Here is a 15,489-nt window from a genome sequence, read left to right as displayed (position 1 = left end):
TCTAAAGTGTTTGGAGAGATTTGGCTGAGGGCATATTTGCCTAGAATTGTAGGTGGGATTTTTTTGTTTATTTTGGTTTTATTTTGTTTTTATCAGTGATTTTGCTTTTGGCCAGACTTTGGCATATATTTAGAAAATCTAAATTAAATTAAATTATAATTATTCATCTGATGTGAATGGAATACTTACAGTATGTAAAGCACTGTGCTAGGCACCAGGAGAATGCAGAAAGGGCACATCCCCTTCCTTCAAGGAGCTTACAGCTTGCTCAGAAGCAGATATGGTATATATATATGTCTATATCATATAATACAGGTATTCTAGATAAGTTACACAAGTGTGGCTGTCAGCCATGGTAGCTGATTTGGAATCCCATCCTGTAAGTTACAGTTGGAGACCCTAGAAAAACCACTCAGCCTTACTAAGCTTTAGTTTCCTCCTATGTAAATGATAATAGCTAACATTTATTGAGTGGCTACCACATGACAGGGGTGTTCTATGCAGTTTATGCATATTAACTAACTTAAAACTCAGAACAATTGCCTGAGATAGATGTTATCATAATTTCCATATGTATATCCCTGTCTCATAGATAAAAGCACTGATGCTTTAGAGAGGTTATATAACTTGTCCCGGGTCATAGTTAGGAAGTGGTGAATATAGGATGCAAATCCAAGCTGGCTGGCCTCAAATTCTGCCAATTCAACCACTGTATGACACTACCCCTCAAATGGGAACACAGTAAGACTTGCCATGTGTCGTGAGGATCAACTGATAATAACGCATAAAAAGCTGTTAGTACAGTGCCTGACAGATAATAAATGTGTGACAAATGTAGAAGTAGCAGTAGAAGAGATTAGACACATATACAAATAACCAGAATGCCAGGCCAAAAATAAGTGCGCACCTCCATTCTTTTTCATGGGAAACTTCCTTCTTAGAGACTAACCATGATAACCATGAAGTTACAGTGAGGAGCTGTGTTGAGGGGAGAACGGCAACATTTCTGAATCAGCATACAAGTGATCTATAAGGAGCAATCAATTTTATATATGTACGTTTCCAAAGCTCATTCAAAGAAGGTTAAGATATCTGAAGTATCCGCCTATTAAAATTCAGACTGTCTTTGTTAGAACAATTTCCAATTGAGCAATGCAAAAATGCGTCTGCTACAATTTCTCTTCTTCCCTCCTTTAATCCCTACTCCCCAATTTCCTTTAGGAAGAAACAACAGCATGGAGTTTCTTTTCAAGGACTTAAAATAAAAAACTCCAAAAAAGGGATGCTGCTTATAAAACCTCTCAGAGTTGTTTGAAAAAGAAAAAAAAAATGCATAAAGAGCCAAGTGCTTATATTCTGGCCAAGTTATGAGGCTCTGAGAACAAGAGCTTGAGGGGAAAACTTAACCCCATCCACGCCTCCAGAATTAGCTCTTTCCCTTTTGGTTTGCACGTACTGCCTGTAAAGCCTTTGCAGTGAGAGGCCAGCCTGCTAGGGAAATCCAGGAATCTGCAACAAAAACGATGACAGTCTGAAATACTCTCTGGTGCCAACCTCCAAATTCTCGTCTGTCACTTCAGACCCCCACTAGTTGACAGAGCAGCAGAATTTCAACTCCAGTAGACTTGAATGTGCCTCTGGGCAAAGAAGCAGAGCTAACGAGGAAAGGGATTTAAAGAGTTTTTCTTGGGTATTTGTCAAACTTTTATTCCCTGTCTGTGGGCAGGGGGGATTCAACTTCAGTTTTCTGCAGCGGCTCTCGGTCCAGCCCCTTACTTAAAGGTAAGTTTTAATAAATGTATGGCATTATCTAATTGCATTTGTTAAGCTGATTTGCGTGATCTGATAAAGCTGTCAAATATTTTTGCCTAAATAATGCAAAGCCATTTATTTACCAAAAAAAAAAAAACTTTTGTGTGATTTACAGAAAAGATAGTTAATAGAGAATTTTACAATTTGTATTCATGTTTTCTTGTTTCTTGCGAAATTAAATAACAAGTACTAATAAATGATGGTGATTTTAGTGAAGACCAAGAATAGAAATGTGGAACTGTTGATTGCCTCAGTAGCATTCAGATCTTAGTGAAGCCTGAATCCTGAAATGTGTTTTGTAGAAGTACTTTATTACATACATGAAATAAACTATAAAGAAGGTAGTTTAAAAAAAAACCTTTCAAATCAAATAATTGGTATGTTTTCCATGTTTAAATAATCTAAAGTTATTCAGTCTCCTGCACCTAACAGCAATGTAGAAACGGAACTTTTTGCTTTTCCAAAAGGTAGGAAAATTTCTCCTTTTATACTATATTCTTGTTTGATTATTTTTAAGTTATTGTGATTATTTTCCTCTCTTGATTCCCTTTTACAGCTTTATAACTAATTGCTTTTTGCTTCCTACTATCATTTGTTAAGATGCTCACACATAGACCTAAAGTTTCTCTAATTCTTGATGATGTCTTATTTACAAAAGCAAAAAGGGGAGATAATTAAAGAGCTAGCTAAAGAGATTATGATAACTCATGTTATAATGTACTACTGTTTCTGACTCTCTTTCTAAAATAAAGCAATAACGTAAGTTGTGCTTATTCATCCTTCCCAGGTAATAAAGGTCACTCTGCAAGAGAAAAAGAAAAAGAAAAAAAAAAACCATGCATTTAACTGCAGATCAATACTGTTGAAACAGTACACCAAGAGGTACTGCAGAAAGAGTATCTCTTTTGCACTGCCTTTAATCTGCAAAGAGGTTAAATATGTCACCTTGGCATTGTATCTGAGCTCTCCTCTGGCCCAGGGCCTAAGCACATTGAATAGAAATGTTCACTCAGTCCAAGTCAGCAGAAATCTTTTTCTTTTTTTAATTCCCCCCTTTCTCGTAGACACCAGCTTTTTTCAGTTCACAGCTTACTCAGTTGAACCTGATGGTTATGCCTATTGTTAACTATGATTTTTTTTTATTAAAAACACCATCTTTGGAAAGATTTAAGTTTATATTTCTGTTCATTTAATAAGATCTAGCAAAGCAGAGCAGTTTATTTAATCTAGTTATCATCCAATCAACTAGTGCCACTTTCCACATTTTGGAGAAGAATATGCACATGTTATTTATGAACCTCGCCTTTTTCTTTCAGAGAATTTTCACACAGCCATTGAGCAATTAGAGTACTGGCATTTCCTTCCCAGGTCTTTTGAGAATTAATCCCCAATAGCTTCTCATGGCACAGATTCACACATCAACTAAGTAAAAATAATAGTGATGACAGAAATAAAATGAGTAGTGATATATCTGGACAACTTCAAAAGATTATTTATTTCATTTCCTCTTGACTGTTATTTTTACTCAGTTGACTTAAACACTGCTATTTTACTTAAGTTTAACACCATATCCAGAACAGGTTGGGAACATTTTTCCACCAAGAAGAGCATAAACAACTTGTTAGAAGACTTGAAGTGCATGTAGCCCTCACTTATCCCTCCAGAATGATCTTCAGTGGAGAAGGAGACCCCCATAAATAAATCCAGTAGAATTTCCCGGTAGGTCTGGCTGCCTGAGAGATGTCCAACAAGGCCAGGGTCTGTTTCTCACAGGACTCACAGGGCATCTTCTGCCAAAGGCTGAGTTAGCAATGATAGCACTACCTGCAGCTAGCCTGGCTTTTGTCGTAGTCATCAAAAGATGTTCAGAACTTTGAAAACCAGAGTGCATGGTCTTGACTGATTGTTCCAAAGGTGGGGAGGCAATCTAATAAAGTGAGTAAGACCATGACCTGTGATTTATATCTGACCATATGGACCCGGTTTATATAAGACTATGGTTTATATCCAAGCTTTACCACTAAATAGCTCTGTGACTTTGGGCAAACAATTTAATCTCTTTGTGCCTCAGTCTCTTCATTCACGGAAATGAGATTATAAAATCAGTAGCTACCTCAGAGATTTGTTGTAAGAATTAAGGGAAGAAAAGAGCCATGTCTGGTACATTAAAGCAATCAATCAATCGTAGATAATATGAAAGTACTGGATTAACTATATGTCCTTATTGAAATTTCGTAGAACGAGAACTGACTCTAGATCTTTTCCCAGGGTTTCTTCCTTGTACTTACACATTTTGCTCTATAATAAAATATGAATGCCAGGTCTATGCCTCTGAGCAGAGTGGACACAGCATGGGCTTCAGAGTCCAATGCATCTGGGCTAGAATCCTGACTCTGCCTTTTACAAGTAGAGTAAGCTTCGGCAGTTACTTCCCACTTGCAGGACTCAGTTTACCCATCTGTTTAGCAAAATGGGGATAATACTACATACAAATGAGGTTGTTGTAGGAATCAAATGTGATGTTTATTAAATGCCAAGTATAGCACTTGGCAGAGAAGTAAACACATAGGAAAGTTGACTGGTTGCTTATAAGGAATCTCGTATATCAGTGAGGCCTCTGTTACATACTTGCAATGATATCTCTGGTAGTAACAATGGAGATCAAGTTTGAATTGGCTTTTTTAATCCAAAGAAATGTAAAAGTAAATCTGACTCTACTATTTTCCCCTGGTGGGGGTGCTTAACACGAGGTATTTATTACTATGAGTCTTCACTGCTGCATCAGTTAGTAGCTTTTTAATGGCCGAGTCAAAGGAAACCAAAGGAAGTGTTCTGTGTCAGCTTGCCATTACACAGAGTGAGAAGAAATGCTGCTTTGCTGTCAGTTCCGTTTTATTGGCTTACTTGGACAAGATGGAAGGCCCCCAACATTTCTTCTTTCTTATCTCTTCTAAAGGCAAGAATAGGGCTTTTGACTTGCTCCGGGGGATATTTTTCCTAACTGAAATTCAAACGAAAAAGTCTTTTTCTGTTGTTTTTTTGGTCTTTGTTTTGCGTTTTTGTAAACCTCTCCCCTATGTTCCTAGCATTGAAATGTCAGCTGCTTTTTCTGGCTGTGTGTAGCAGGAGCAGGCTGTCGTCATAGCAATGAAAGGGTGCAGAGAGACTCCTGCTTCATGACCCGCTCTGGGAAATAACTCTTAGTCTGCTTTAAAATCCTTCTTTAGAAATGAAGTCTCCAGTCCTGGCTTGTTTCCTTCCTATTACACAACCAACTTATGTACACTCATTGCAGTAGCTAAATGTTTCCTTTAAAGATTTAGTGAATAGGTATTTTAAAAATGAACAAGATAGCTGCTGAAACAGTGACTCGTTTACTGTGGCGTACAGGGGAAAAACAACTGGGAAGACAAAGGAAGAGAAATAGAAATGGCCTCACATGGTACACGTACTGCAGCACACCCTGAAATAAATTCGTTTTTCAAGTTCCCACTGCTTCCTCCCATCTTCACGATGTGCTGTGGTGTAGTGGTTATGGAGGGGGAATTCTGGGGCAGACTGCCCGGACTTGAATCCTGGCACTCATACTTTCCAGTTGTTTTAATCTAATCCATTCTGTGCCTCTGTCTTCTCATCTGTGAAATAGATATAATAACAGTCATAAAATTGTCATGGGAATTGAATGAGATTGAGCATGTAAGGCATTTATTACAGTATCTAACCCATGGTAAAGGTTGGCTGCTAAGCTCAGGAGCCTCAGTTTCCCCCACTTGTGAAATGTGGATAACAGCTAATTCATAAAATCATTGTATTATTTATTTATTTTTATTTTTATTTTTTTGAAACACAGTCTTGCTCTGTTGCCCAGGCTAGAGTGCAGTGACATGATCTCAGCTCACTACAACCTCCACTTCCCAGGTTCAAGTGATTCTTGTGCCTCAGTCCCCTGAGTAGCTGGGACTACAGGCATGTGCTACCATGCCTGGCTGATTTTTATTGTTTTAGTAGAGATGGCATTTTGTCACGTTGGCCAGGCTGGTCTCAAACTCTAGGCCTCAAGTGATCCACCTGCCTCAGCCTCCCAAGGTGCTGGGATTACAGGTGTGAGCCACCATGCTCAGATGATCATTGTATGATTAACTAAAATAATGAATGCACATTCTCAATAAGTAGTGGTTATTACAATTCTTTTCATCATTTTGTTACTGAAACACCAAGGTTCCAGTCTAAGTCCTGCTGCTCACTTCACAGAAAGCCAATCATTGAGACAACAAGTATTGCCAATGAAGAAGGCTTTAATCAGGTGCTGCAATTGAGGAGATAGGTGCACAGTCTCAAATCCATCTCCCTGACTGACTAAAACTACCGGATTACATAGCAGGGGACAAATGTAACAATGTGTAAGAAAATAAGAACTAGGGAGGGGTATGGAAACAATCAAGGTGAATAAGGGGGTTAGGCATCTGCTGCAGTGGTCTGGTGAGTTTCCATTCTTTGATACTTTTGTAGGAGCCTGAATGTCCTGTCCTGAGTAAGGAACTTCCATAAAACAAATATAAGTTTCACACTTTAAGACCAGGAGGGTCAGTTTCTATGTTTTTCAAAAAGATCTGTCTGTGGGACTATTGGGTAAGTTTCAGTTTGATCTAACTCTGACATGAATGGCCTTTTTGAACTTGGAATCTCCCAGTGAGTTAAATATAATGAATAGAGGCCTCAGAATTATCATTGCATAAATGTGAACCATTCAGTTTCTAAAGGGGGAAAAAAAGAATTGTGACTTTTTACATTTATAAAGACTCATCTCATCTTGATTAACACTAGAGTAAAAAGTATTAAAACATCTTATCTTTCATTAACTTTTTATTAAGTTTCTGTTTCAGTTCCTCCAGTGTTTTCTAGGTCATGCAATTATGAAAATAAGTTAGCATTTTTATCTTACATCTCAAACAACTAATGTATTCAGTGTTCTATCCCATGCAAAATGCCAGAGATACAGCAGGGAGCAAAACTAGAGATGGGCTGAGCTCTTGTGGTGCTTACCATGTAGTTAGGAAAATGGTCATTAATCAAACCATCACAATAATGAAAACCGCATAGGCCCAAACATAAGGTGCCCCTAAATACAATACCATCTTCATCTTTCTAGTTAGAACATCCTCAACCAAGTGTTTGGCCAAACAGAACGTACAAATGGGTAATATATTGTAATGTACACTTGGGGTATTTAATGTATGGTTCACATACATTATTTAATGTGTTATTTTAATTTAAATATTTTAAACTTATTAACATGACTTTTTCCTTTCTCACATTTCATGAAACAATTTTGCTAAAACTCTTCATACGCATCTTTAACACTAGTGTGTGTGTTCACTGGATCCATGCTGTAATTATCTAATACAGAGCACATCATCAATCCTTCTGCAAGTTGCTAAACATCTGCTGATGCTGCAAATTTGATCCCCAGGCATTAGTCCTCATTCGTGGTCATGATCTCCACACTTTCATTATTTACTAGATTGTTTTTTCCAGTGCTCTTTAAAGGGCTTATTTAAAAACCACTTGAAACTATAAGTGTGGCTTTCTAAAATTGTGTGATTCCAACTTGCAATAATGAACTCATACCTCAGGAATAATGACTAAACCTGCTTTAAATATCTTTATGTATTTTTTCATCTATTTTGTCAAGGTGACCTTCCTAAGAACAAAAATAAGCATTGCTTGGCCGGGCGCGATGGGTGGCTCAAGCCTGTAATCCCAGCACTTTGGGAGGCCGAGACGGGCGGGTCACGAGGTCAGGAGATCGAGACCATACTGGCTAACACGGTGAAACCCCGTCTCTACTAAAAATACAAAAAACTAGCCCGGCGAGGTGGCGGGCGCCTGTAGTCCCAGCTACTCGGGAGGCTGAGGCAGGAGAATGGCGTAAACCCGGGAGGCAGAGCTTGCAGTGAGCTGAGATCCGGCCACTGCACTCCAGCCTGGGTGACAGAGCGAGACTCCGTCTCAAAAAAAAAAAAAGGCATTGCTTGAGATTTTTTTTTTTTTTTTTTGAGACAGAGTCTCATTATGTCACCCAGGCTGGAGTGCAGTTGGGTGCAATCTTGGCTCCCTGCAACCTCTGCCTCCTGGGGTGGAGCAATTCTTCTGCCTCAGCCTCCCGAGTGGCTGGGATTACAGGTGTGCACCACCACCCCTGACTAATTTTTTGTACTTTTAGTAGAGACAGGGTTTCACCATGTTGGCTAGGCTGACCTTGAACTCCTGACCTCAGGTGATCACCCACCTCGGCCTCCCAGAGTGCTGGAATTACAGGTGTGAGCCACCGTGCCCAGCCCCTTGAGATGATTTCTAATTGTTTTTTTGAATAGTACTTTGCTGCTCAAAATGAAGAAACTGAGATGGTGGCTGTTAATGTGAGAGACTTTGGAAGCACTTGAATATAAGGCAAATCCCTCCCTTTTACAGCAAGATTTGGGGGAGTGAAAAAAAAAACACATTTTATTTGAACACATACCATAGATAATGATACACTGAAATAAGTGTTATGAGGGCAAAACACCTTTGTTCTAAGAGAGTATATAAGGATCCTGACCTCCACTCAGGGTCAATAATGGCTTTCCTTGATCTGAAGTCTGAATAGAGGTTAACTCTGTGTGTGTGTGTGTGTGTGTGTGTGTGTGTGTTGCAGGGGGGGAAGTGTGTGTGTGTGTGTGTGTGTTGCGGGGGGGGAAGTGTGTGTGTGTGTGTGTGTTGCAGGGGGGGGAAGTGTGTGTGTGTGTGTGTGTGTGTGTTTGGTGGTGGTGGCTGGGAAGAGTGGGTGCTGGCAAGAGAATTCTGACAGCGTGAACAACTTGTGCAAAGACCCTGGAGCAAGAGGGATTGTGGCCTATTTAAGGAACCGAGAGGCAGCCAGCTCCCAAGAGCAAGGGCAGAGCAGTGGGAGGTGTAAATCTCCATAATACTCCCCATAATACTCCCGTCCCTGAACACTAAATGTATGTGCCTTCTGCTTGATTCAGGTTTAATGTATATCTTTAACATCTGGATGGATTTTTGGTTAGTCTCAAAGCCCTAACAGGCATGACCATGTCTATCCCTAGCTCAGACCCATATGGTGGTAGGTTCAATTAGGAAGGATGATGGGCAGTTGAAGGTCAGAGGCCCAGAAAAGTCTTAAGTCATTGACTCTGAGTATATCATATACACTCACAGAGCTGGGACACCTTGATGTCGGATGGTGACTCAGCAGAGAACTCAAAATAGAAGAACGTCTTTTTCATCCTTCAGATGACTTTAGGGCCAAACCATAGAGCCCTCCCCAGAGACTCAGTAATACTTTAAAAGCTCTAAAGCATCAGTGTTAATGCTGGATCAGGTAACAGCATGTATATGTTAGCCAAAATATGACTAAGAGATTTGCTGTCTGATAACAAGTCTTTTAACTATTATGTAAAGACAAGGTGAACAAGAATATTCTGAGTCTGATTATAAAGCACCTATAATAACTGTTTTGTTTACTACATTTCCCAGAAAGGAAATTTTTCCATAGTTGTAATAATTACTAAAAATAGCAGTCTACAGGCTTCCTCTGATATAAACAAATTCAACAGAAGATACCTGGCCTTATTTGGATGCATGGATGTACATACTCCAGGAAATGACAGGCCAAGAGTAATAAGAGAAAGAAAGTAACAAGACAAACTTCTCCTTTTTCTAGTAAACATGGTATGTCTTTCTTAGTTCATTAAACTTTAGACAAAGCGATAAATAGATCAAGTTGCCATCATCTGCCTTGAAACCCAAAAACATTGAAACAAGCTCCCTAGGCCCAGAAGGGAAGGAAGAGGACTTGTAAATTTTGCTGAGGCTGCCAGAGAAGGAGCTAACCACTGGAGGCTTCAGACTGGAGGGTTCAGAAACCAGGGGAACGCCAGGCAACACAAGGAAAATTCAACTAGAAAGACTTGAAGCAATAACTACTAGCACTAAAATTTCCAGGGAGTCACTGATGTGGCCAATATCAATAAAGAGGAATCCTGTTCCTCCTTTCAGAGGTATGGATGACTGCGTTTACAGTCTGGTTCAGTGTTCAGACAGCTTATTAATATTTAAGAGAAAAGGAAAGAGAAGGAAGATAGAAAGAAGAAGTACAGCAAGGCAAGAAGTGCCCAGGGGAGACAGGTATGCTAAGTTGATTTAAGTGGCATGGCAATATAGAGAACTTCAAAAATAAAATTTATCTTTTGAAATTTAAATTTAAGTTAATGTTTTAAAAAACTATAGGAACTGAAAATAAATCAAATACAAATATCTACTTCGACCTAATCTTACTGCAATTTCAGTTTCTAGCAAATATCATAGAAACTGAAGTGGAACAAAAAAAGAATGCAAAATAACAAAGAATGCAAAACCATAGTACCCAGAATAAAAACATATTCTGGTCGTTTGTGTAAGTTGCCTAATAAATCTAGATGGAGAATTATGTTTTCATGTTTTAGTGTATGCCAAACTTTAGACACCCTCCTCTTTTCTAGGAGATACAGATTTCAGGAGCGATATTTAGCTATTACACACTTAGCTTTTCATCAGAGAAGGAGGGTAGCTGACACACACATGGCCCATTCTGCCCATGCCTTTCAGGTCAATCTCTGAGGACTTGGCTGGGCTATGTTTCCAGCTAGCAGAAAGGAAAGTTAGGCACCTTTTCCTTGCTTTTCCAGAGACCGAACTTGTAGAGTGCTGAGAAATCCAATTACAACTTCCTTTCATGGTGAAATCCAATTACAACCTCTCCCATGGTGAAAGCCAAACTTTTTGATACAAAAGGAAACTAAACAAAAGGGCTTCAAGCAGGGGATATGCTTATGCTTTGCCTTCTCTCTTAGGCAATTATGCAGAAAGGTTGCAATGACCTTGGCTTGCCTTGGGTAGGAACAAAAGTCATAATCTACTACCCCCTACTCCCACAAAAAGGAAAAACATTTTCATATCTGATTCCAGGAGTTTGGGGAGTTTTCTCAAGGATCCATTAGTCAGGCAAAGCAAATTTTGAGTCAACACTTGCTCCCTCCCACACACTTTTCTTTTTGGCAAGATGACTTTTCTTATTGAACTTGGAATGCCATGTTAAACAATAAATAAATTAGTGAATTATTTAGGCCAATATCCTCCCATAATCTGTTTCCAACAACCTCTTCTTCTTTTTTTTTTTTTTTTTTTTTTTTTGAGACAGAGTCTGGCTCTGTCGCCCAGGTTAGAGTACAGGGTGCAGTGGTGCATTCTCAGCTCACTGCAACCTCCACATACCCAGCTCAAGCGATTCTCCTGCCTCAGCCTCCTAAGTAGCTGGGACTACAGGCGCCTGTCATCACGCCTGGCTAGTTTTTGTATTTGTAGTAGAGATGAGGTTTCACCATGTTGGCCGGGCTGGTCTTGAACTTCTGGCCTCAAGTGATCCACCCACCTCGGCCGCTCAAAGTGCTGGGATTACAGGTGTGAGCCACCGTGCCTGGCCTGTTTTTGATACCTTTGTGATATCAGATGCTGTGTGTCACCCTTTCAGCCAAACTGTTTGCTTGAGGTTAGTGAGAAACTGCAGTACTGCTTGGAGAGGGGTCATCCTAAATTCCTAAAACCTAGTTGAGCTAAATGGAAACAGTTCTCGAAACAGTAATTTATGAAAATAGATATTTTATAAGTACTTGACACAAGTCTATAATTGCTGAGATATTTAATAATAAAATTACTAACCACATTCTATTCAAATCTCTGTCACTTCTATATAATCACTGTACTCCACTGAATGTGTATAAAATACATATTTGCAGCTTATAGAGAAAAAATTTGCAAATTTTCGAAAGAATCATGCAGTCAACTAATAGGTTTTTAATTGAAGATGAGTGGGGTGGGGAGTGGTAAATGGTTATAAAATTAGGACAAACTTTACCCTAGGTTCAAATAAAAGTGCTATGCCTACCGAGTTAATGAACCCACCATTCAAAGTGGCCCTAAATAGCTCTGAAAGCAAAGCATTTTTACATTATTTGATTCAACTTGAGTTATCTAATTGCCTATATAATATGATAGGGACCCAGGCCGGACACAATGGCTCATGCCTGTAATCCCAGCACTTTAGGAGGCTGAGTTGGGTGGATCATTTCCAGTCAGGAGTTCAAGACCAGCCTGACCAACATGGTGAAAACCTGTCTCAACCAAAAAATATAAAAATTAGTCAGGCGTGGTTGTGTGCACCTGTAGTCCCAGCTACTCAGGAAGTTGAGGCAGGAGAATTGCTTGAACCCGGGAGGCAAAGGTTGCAGTGAGTGGAGATTGGCCACTGCACTCCAACCTGGGCAACAGAGCAAGACTTCGTCTCAAAAAACAAAAAAAAATAGGGACCCAGTGGGAAGGTACCCTGATGTGTACAAAAATCAGAAGAATTCACCTTTATGATGGGTAAATAAAACATGTAAATGGTTTCATGATGTGTTTGGTCAGATGTTCATGTTGTCTTAGCTCATTGAAATAATTTTTAACTCTCGAGCCATTAGTTCAGTGGATTCTCCCAACCTTTTACTGAGGACCAAACAACTTTGAGCTAATTCTCACTAAATCAAGGGAGTATTCTGTTAGAATTCAGAAGAAACAAAACACAGATTCTTAACCCTAATGTCTTCTTTTTCACTCTTTTTCTTCCCTGTTGCCCAACTCCAACTAATGGGTTTTGAGGACTTTATAATGGGAAGCAGGTTAATGTCTTTCTAGAGAAAAAAACTTTTCAATAATTTCCTAATATATGGGGAGAAGAAAATACTGGAAGATGTTGTTATAAAATAGAAAAATACTCGGTTGAAACCTTGGTACTTATAGTAATCTTGTATTCATTAGCTTTTTGGATAGGCATAGGAGGGGAAGAGAAGTATCAGCATCATCTCACTGATAAAAACAGCTGATGTCTTCTTACAATCTGAAAATGAAGCCATTGATTTCAAAAGCAAATGTTTTATTATACTCTGAAAAACACTCTGGATTGGATCATTCAAGGTTACGATAACCTGAGATAACTGCAGCCTCAAACTCTTGGGCTCAAGCAATCCTCCTGCCTCAGCCTCCTCAGTAGCTGGGACTACAGGCATGAGCCATTAAGCCCGGCTTGAGGGGAAGAATCTTTTCCCACGGTGGGAGGAGAAGAATTAACAGCTGTGGACCAGCTGTGAGCAAGCTGTGCCTTTTCCTTGCTTAAAGACATCTTCTTAGCGTTTTCTCTCTGAAGGCATAAATAAGCTTCCAGGTTTTCACGCTATTTTCAAAGAACTTTCCAAACTCTAACCTTAAAATCCATTAGAGTTTATTACATCTGCTTCTTTCAGAAAAGGTAGATAATAAGTAACTTTGCACCACTGAAGTAAGCAAGCAATTGTTTCCCATATTAAATGTGTTGGCCCTCACCAAGGTACATGAGAAGCTTGGACCATGATCTGAATCCTAAAGGGACTTCTGCTGGGACTGAATGCTTGCATTAGTGGTTCACACAAGAACTAAATGCTCATCAAAGTACACCATTATTCCCCAGAAGGTCCCAACACCATGAGAATGAGGCTACTTGGAACTGTTCTTTGGTATTATTTGTTGTTTTTCTTAATCCTGGAAGAGAACCACCACCCCAATGAATAATTCTTGGTCCATTCACAGAGCTGAAAGCACTTGAAATTCCTCTCCCAACTAGCAGAATGTAACAACTGACTTACTCTGTTAGCAAAAGAGGGACAATTTCCACTGAATCCAAAGGAGTTTAATATTATACTGGTAGAGTTTAACTAATAAGGGAAATTCAAATAAGAGCAGTCAGAGGAGAAAGCCAAGAACGAGGCATTCAGGGGAAAGAAATGACAGGGGTAGTAGAGAGACAAATAAATTAAGGGGTAGGGAGAAGAGTTAAAGGCAGAAAAAGAAGAGGATTAAACTATCTGAAAATTTCAGGGGCTAGGCTTTAAAAGGTGTATTGTCATACTATTAACAACATGAAGTCAATCATTCAGATATTATTAAGTTACTGCAATATCACAAATGCCAGGACTTCAGATGAGCCATCCTAAGAGCAGATTCAGGGTTTGTGAAGCCAAGAGTTTATATGTATGTTTGGGACCTTCTTTTTAAAAATATAAAAGTCAAAATCAAGTTGAGAACTTTGTATGAAGCCTGCACAAGTGAGGGGCCCTGAAACTGAAGCTTCCTAGTTTTATGGCACGTCTATCCTGGCCATATGCAAATGTCTATACCCCAAATATAACAAAAAGTGGAGGAAAATAAATAAATGTAAATATGAGAAAATCCTGTGTTCTCTTTCTCTGAGAAAGAGAAAATAGTAGCACAGATACCATAGCAGGACTTGAGCAAAGAAAAATAAATATGGCCAATATAATTTCTCCTGCTATAACACAGGGCAGGAGTGGTGGACCCTTTCTGAAGGACTGGCAAGTATCTGAGAAAAAGAACAGAGAACTGTCTCCTTGGATGGATCCATCCCATCTAGAGCTCTGGAATGAGACACAGTGAGATTAGTGAGTGGTACGATAAGATGAGAAATTCTGAAAGGCATGATTAAGAGGTGGTGAAAGGTGGCTGTTGCACAAGCTTGGGTAAGATAAGCCTAGGGGATCCTCTAAATATAATTAAAGTAATCCCTCAATTACACATTATAGAAAAGGAGGAATGGACTAACTTTGCCTGAGCAAGAAAGAAACAGACCTTTAAGAATGTGTCTGAAAAGCCATTCCTCTGGGTGCCTTTTAGCTTCCATGCTCCTCACTGCTGACTGGGCACAGTGGCAAAGAGGGATGTTCAGGAAGCACTCACCGAATGGTAGTTCTGTGAAATGGAGGTGAGGGTCACAGATGGGAGTGCATGGGTGGTACACAGGTGAAGTGCTTAGCATCAAACCTGGCATATAGTAAAATCTCAGGAAATGTATATGCCATTGTATGAGCTACTATTAAATGGTCTAAAATAAAAATGTACTTTTTCGCTAAAATAATACTTTGATGACCATAAGTGATTCTACTACTAATGAGTACACTTGAGTGCTATTCCACACAAAAATATTTAATGGTTATAGCCAATTATATATTGCCACTTACAAACTTAGTAACTCAAAACAACTGTTTGATAAGGTCTCAAGATCTGATAGGTCAGAAATTTGGGCAGGCCTCTCAGAGGCACTCAGCTAGGAGAGGAGCTGATCCGGAGTAGCCCAAGATCTCTCCACTCATATGTCCTGCACATTTGCAAAGACAGATGCAAAGCTGGGATTGGTAGAATGGTTGAAGTGTCTTCTGTGACATGACAGTTTCAGAAAATTGCTCAAGGCTCCCAAAATGAGTTTTCCAGGAGATCCAGGTAAAAGTTCCAAGGTTTCCTATGACCTAGCCTCAGAAGTCCCAGAACCGGGCCGGGCGCGGTGGCTCAAGCCTGTAATCCCAGCACTTTGGGAGGCCGAGACGGGCGGATCACGAGGTCAGGAGATCGAGACCATCCTGGCGAACACGGTGAAACCCCGTCTCTACTAAAAAATACAAAAAACTAGCCGGGCGAGGTAGCGGGCGCCTGTGGTCCCAGCTACTCGGGAGGCTGAGGCAGGAGAATGGCGTAAACCCGGGAGGCGGAGCTTGCAGT

General features: G+C 39.8%; 1 protein-coding gene across 1 annotated transcript in view; it reads left to right on the top strand.

Annotated features, from left to right (window-relative positions):
- The first annotated feature begins 938 nt into the window (after window positions 1-938).
- Window positions 939-15,489, top strand: part of SPARCL1 (SPARC like 1) — a 58,396-nt gene continuing 43,845 nt past the window's right edge. The window contains exon 1 of the mRNA XM_003898929.3: window positions 939-1,782. The gene's annotated coding sequence lies outside the window, so the exon portion shown is untranslated. The remainder of the gene's footprint in view (window positions 1,783-15,489) is intronic.

The sequence above is a fragment of the Papio anubis genome, chromosome 3 (assembly GCF_008728515.1).
Source record: "Papio anubis isolate 15944 chromosome 3, Panubis1.0, whole genome shotgun sequence".
Classification (NCBI taxonomy): Eukaryota; Metazoa; Chordata; class Mammalia; order Primates; family Cercopithecidae; genus Papio; species Papio anubis.
Note: the sequence above shows the minus strand (reverse complement) of the source record. Positions and strands in the feature narration are given on the sequence as shown.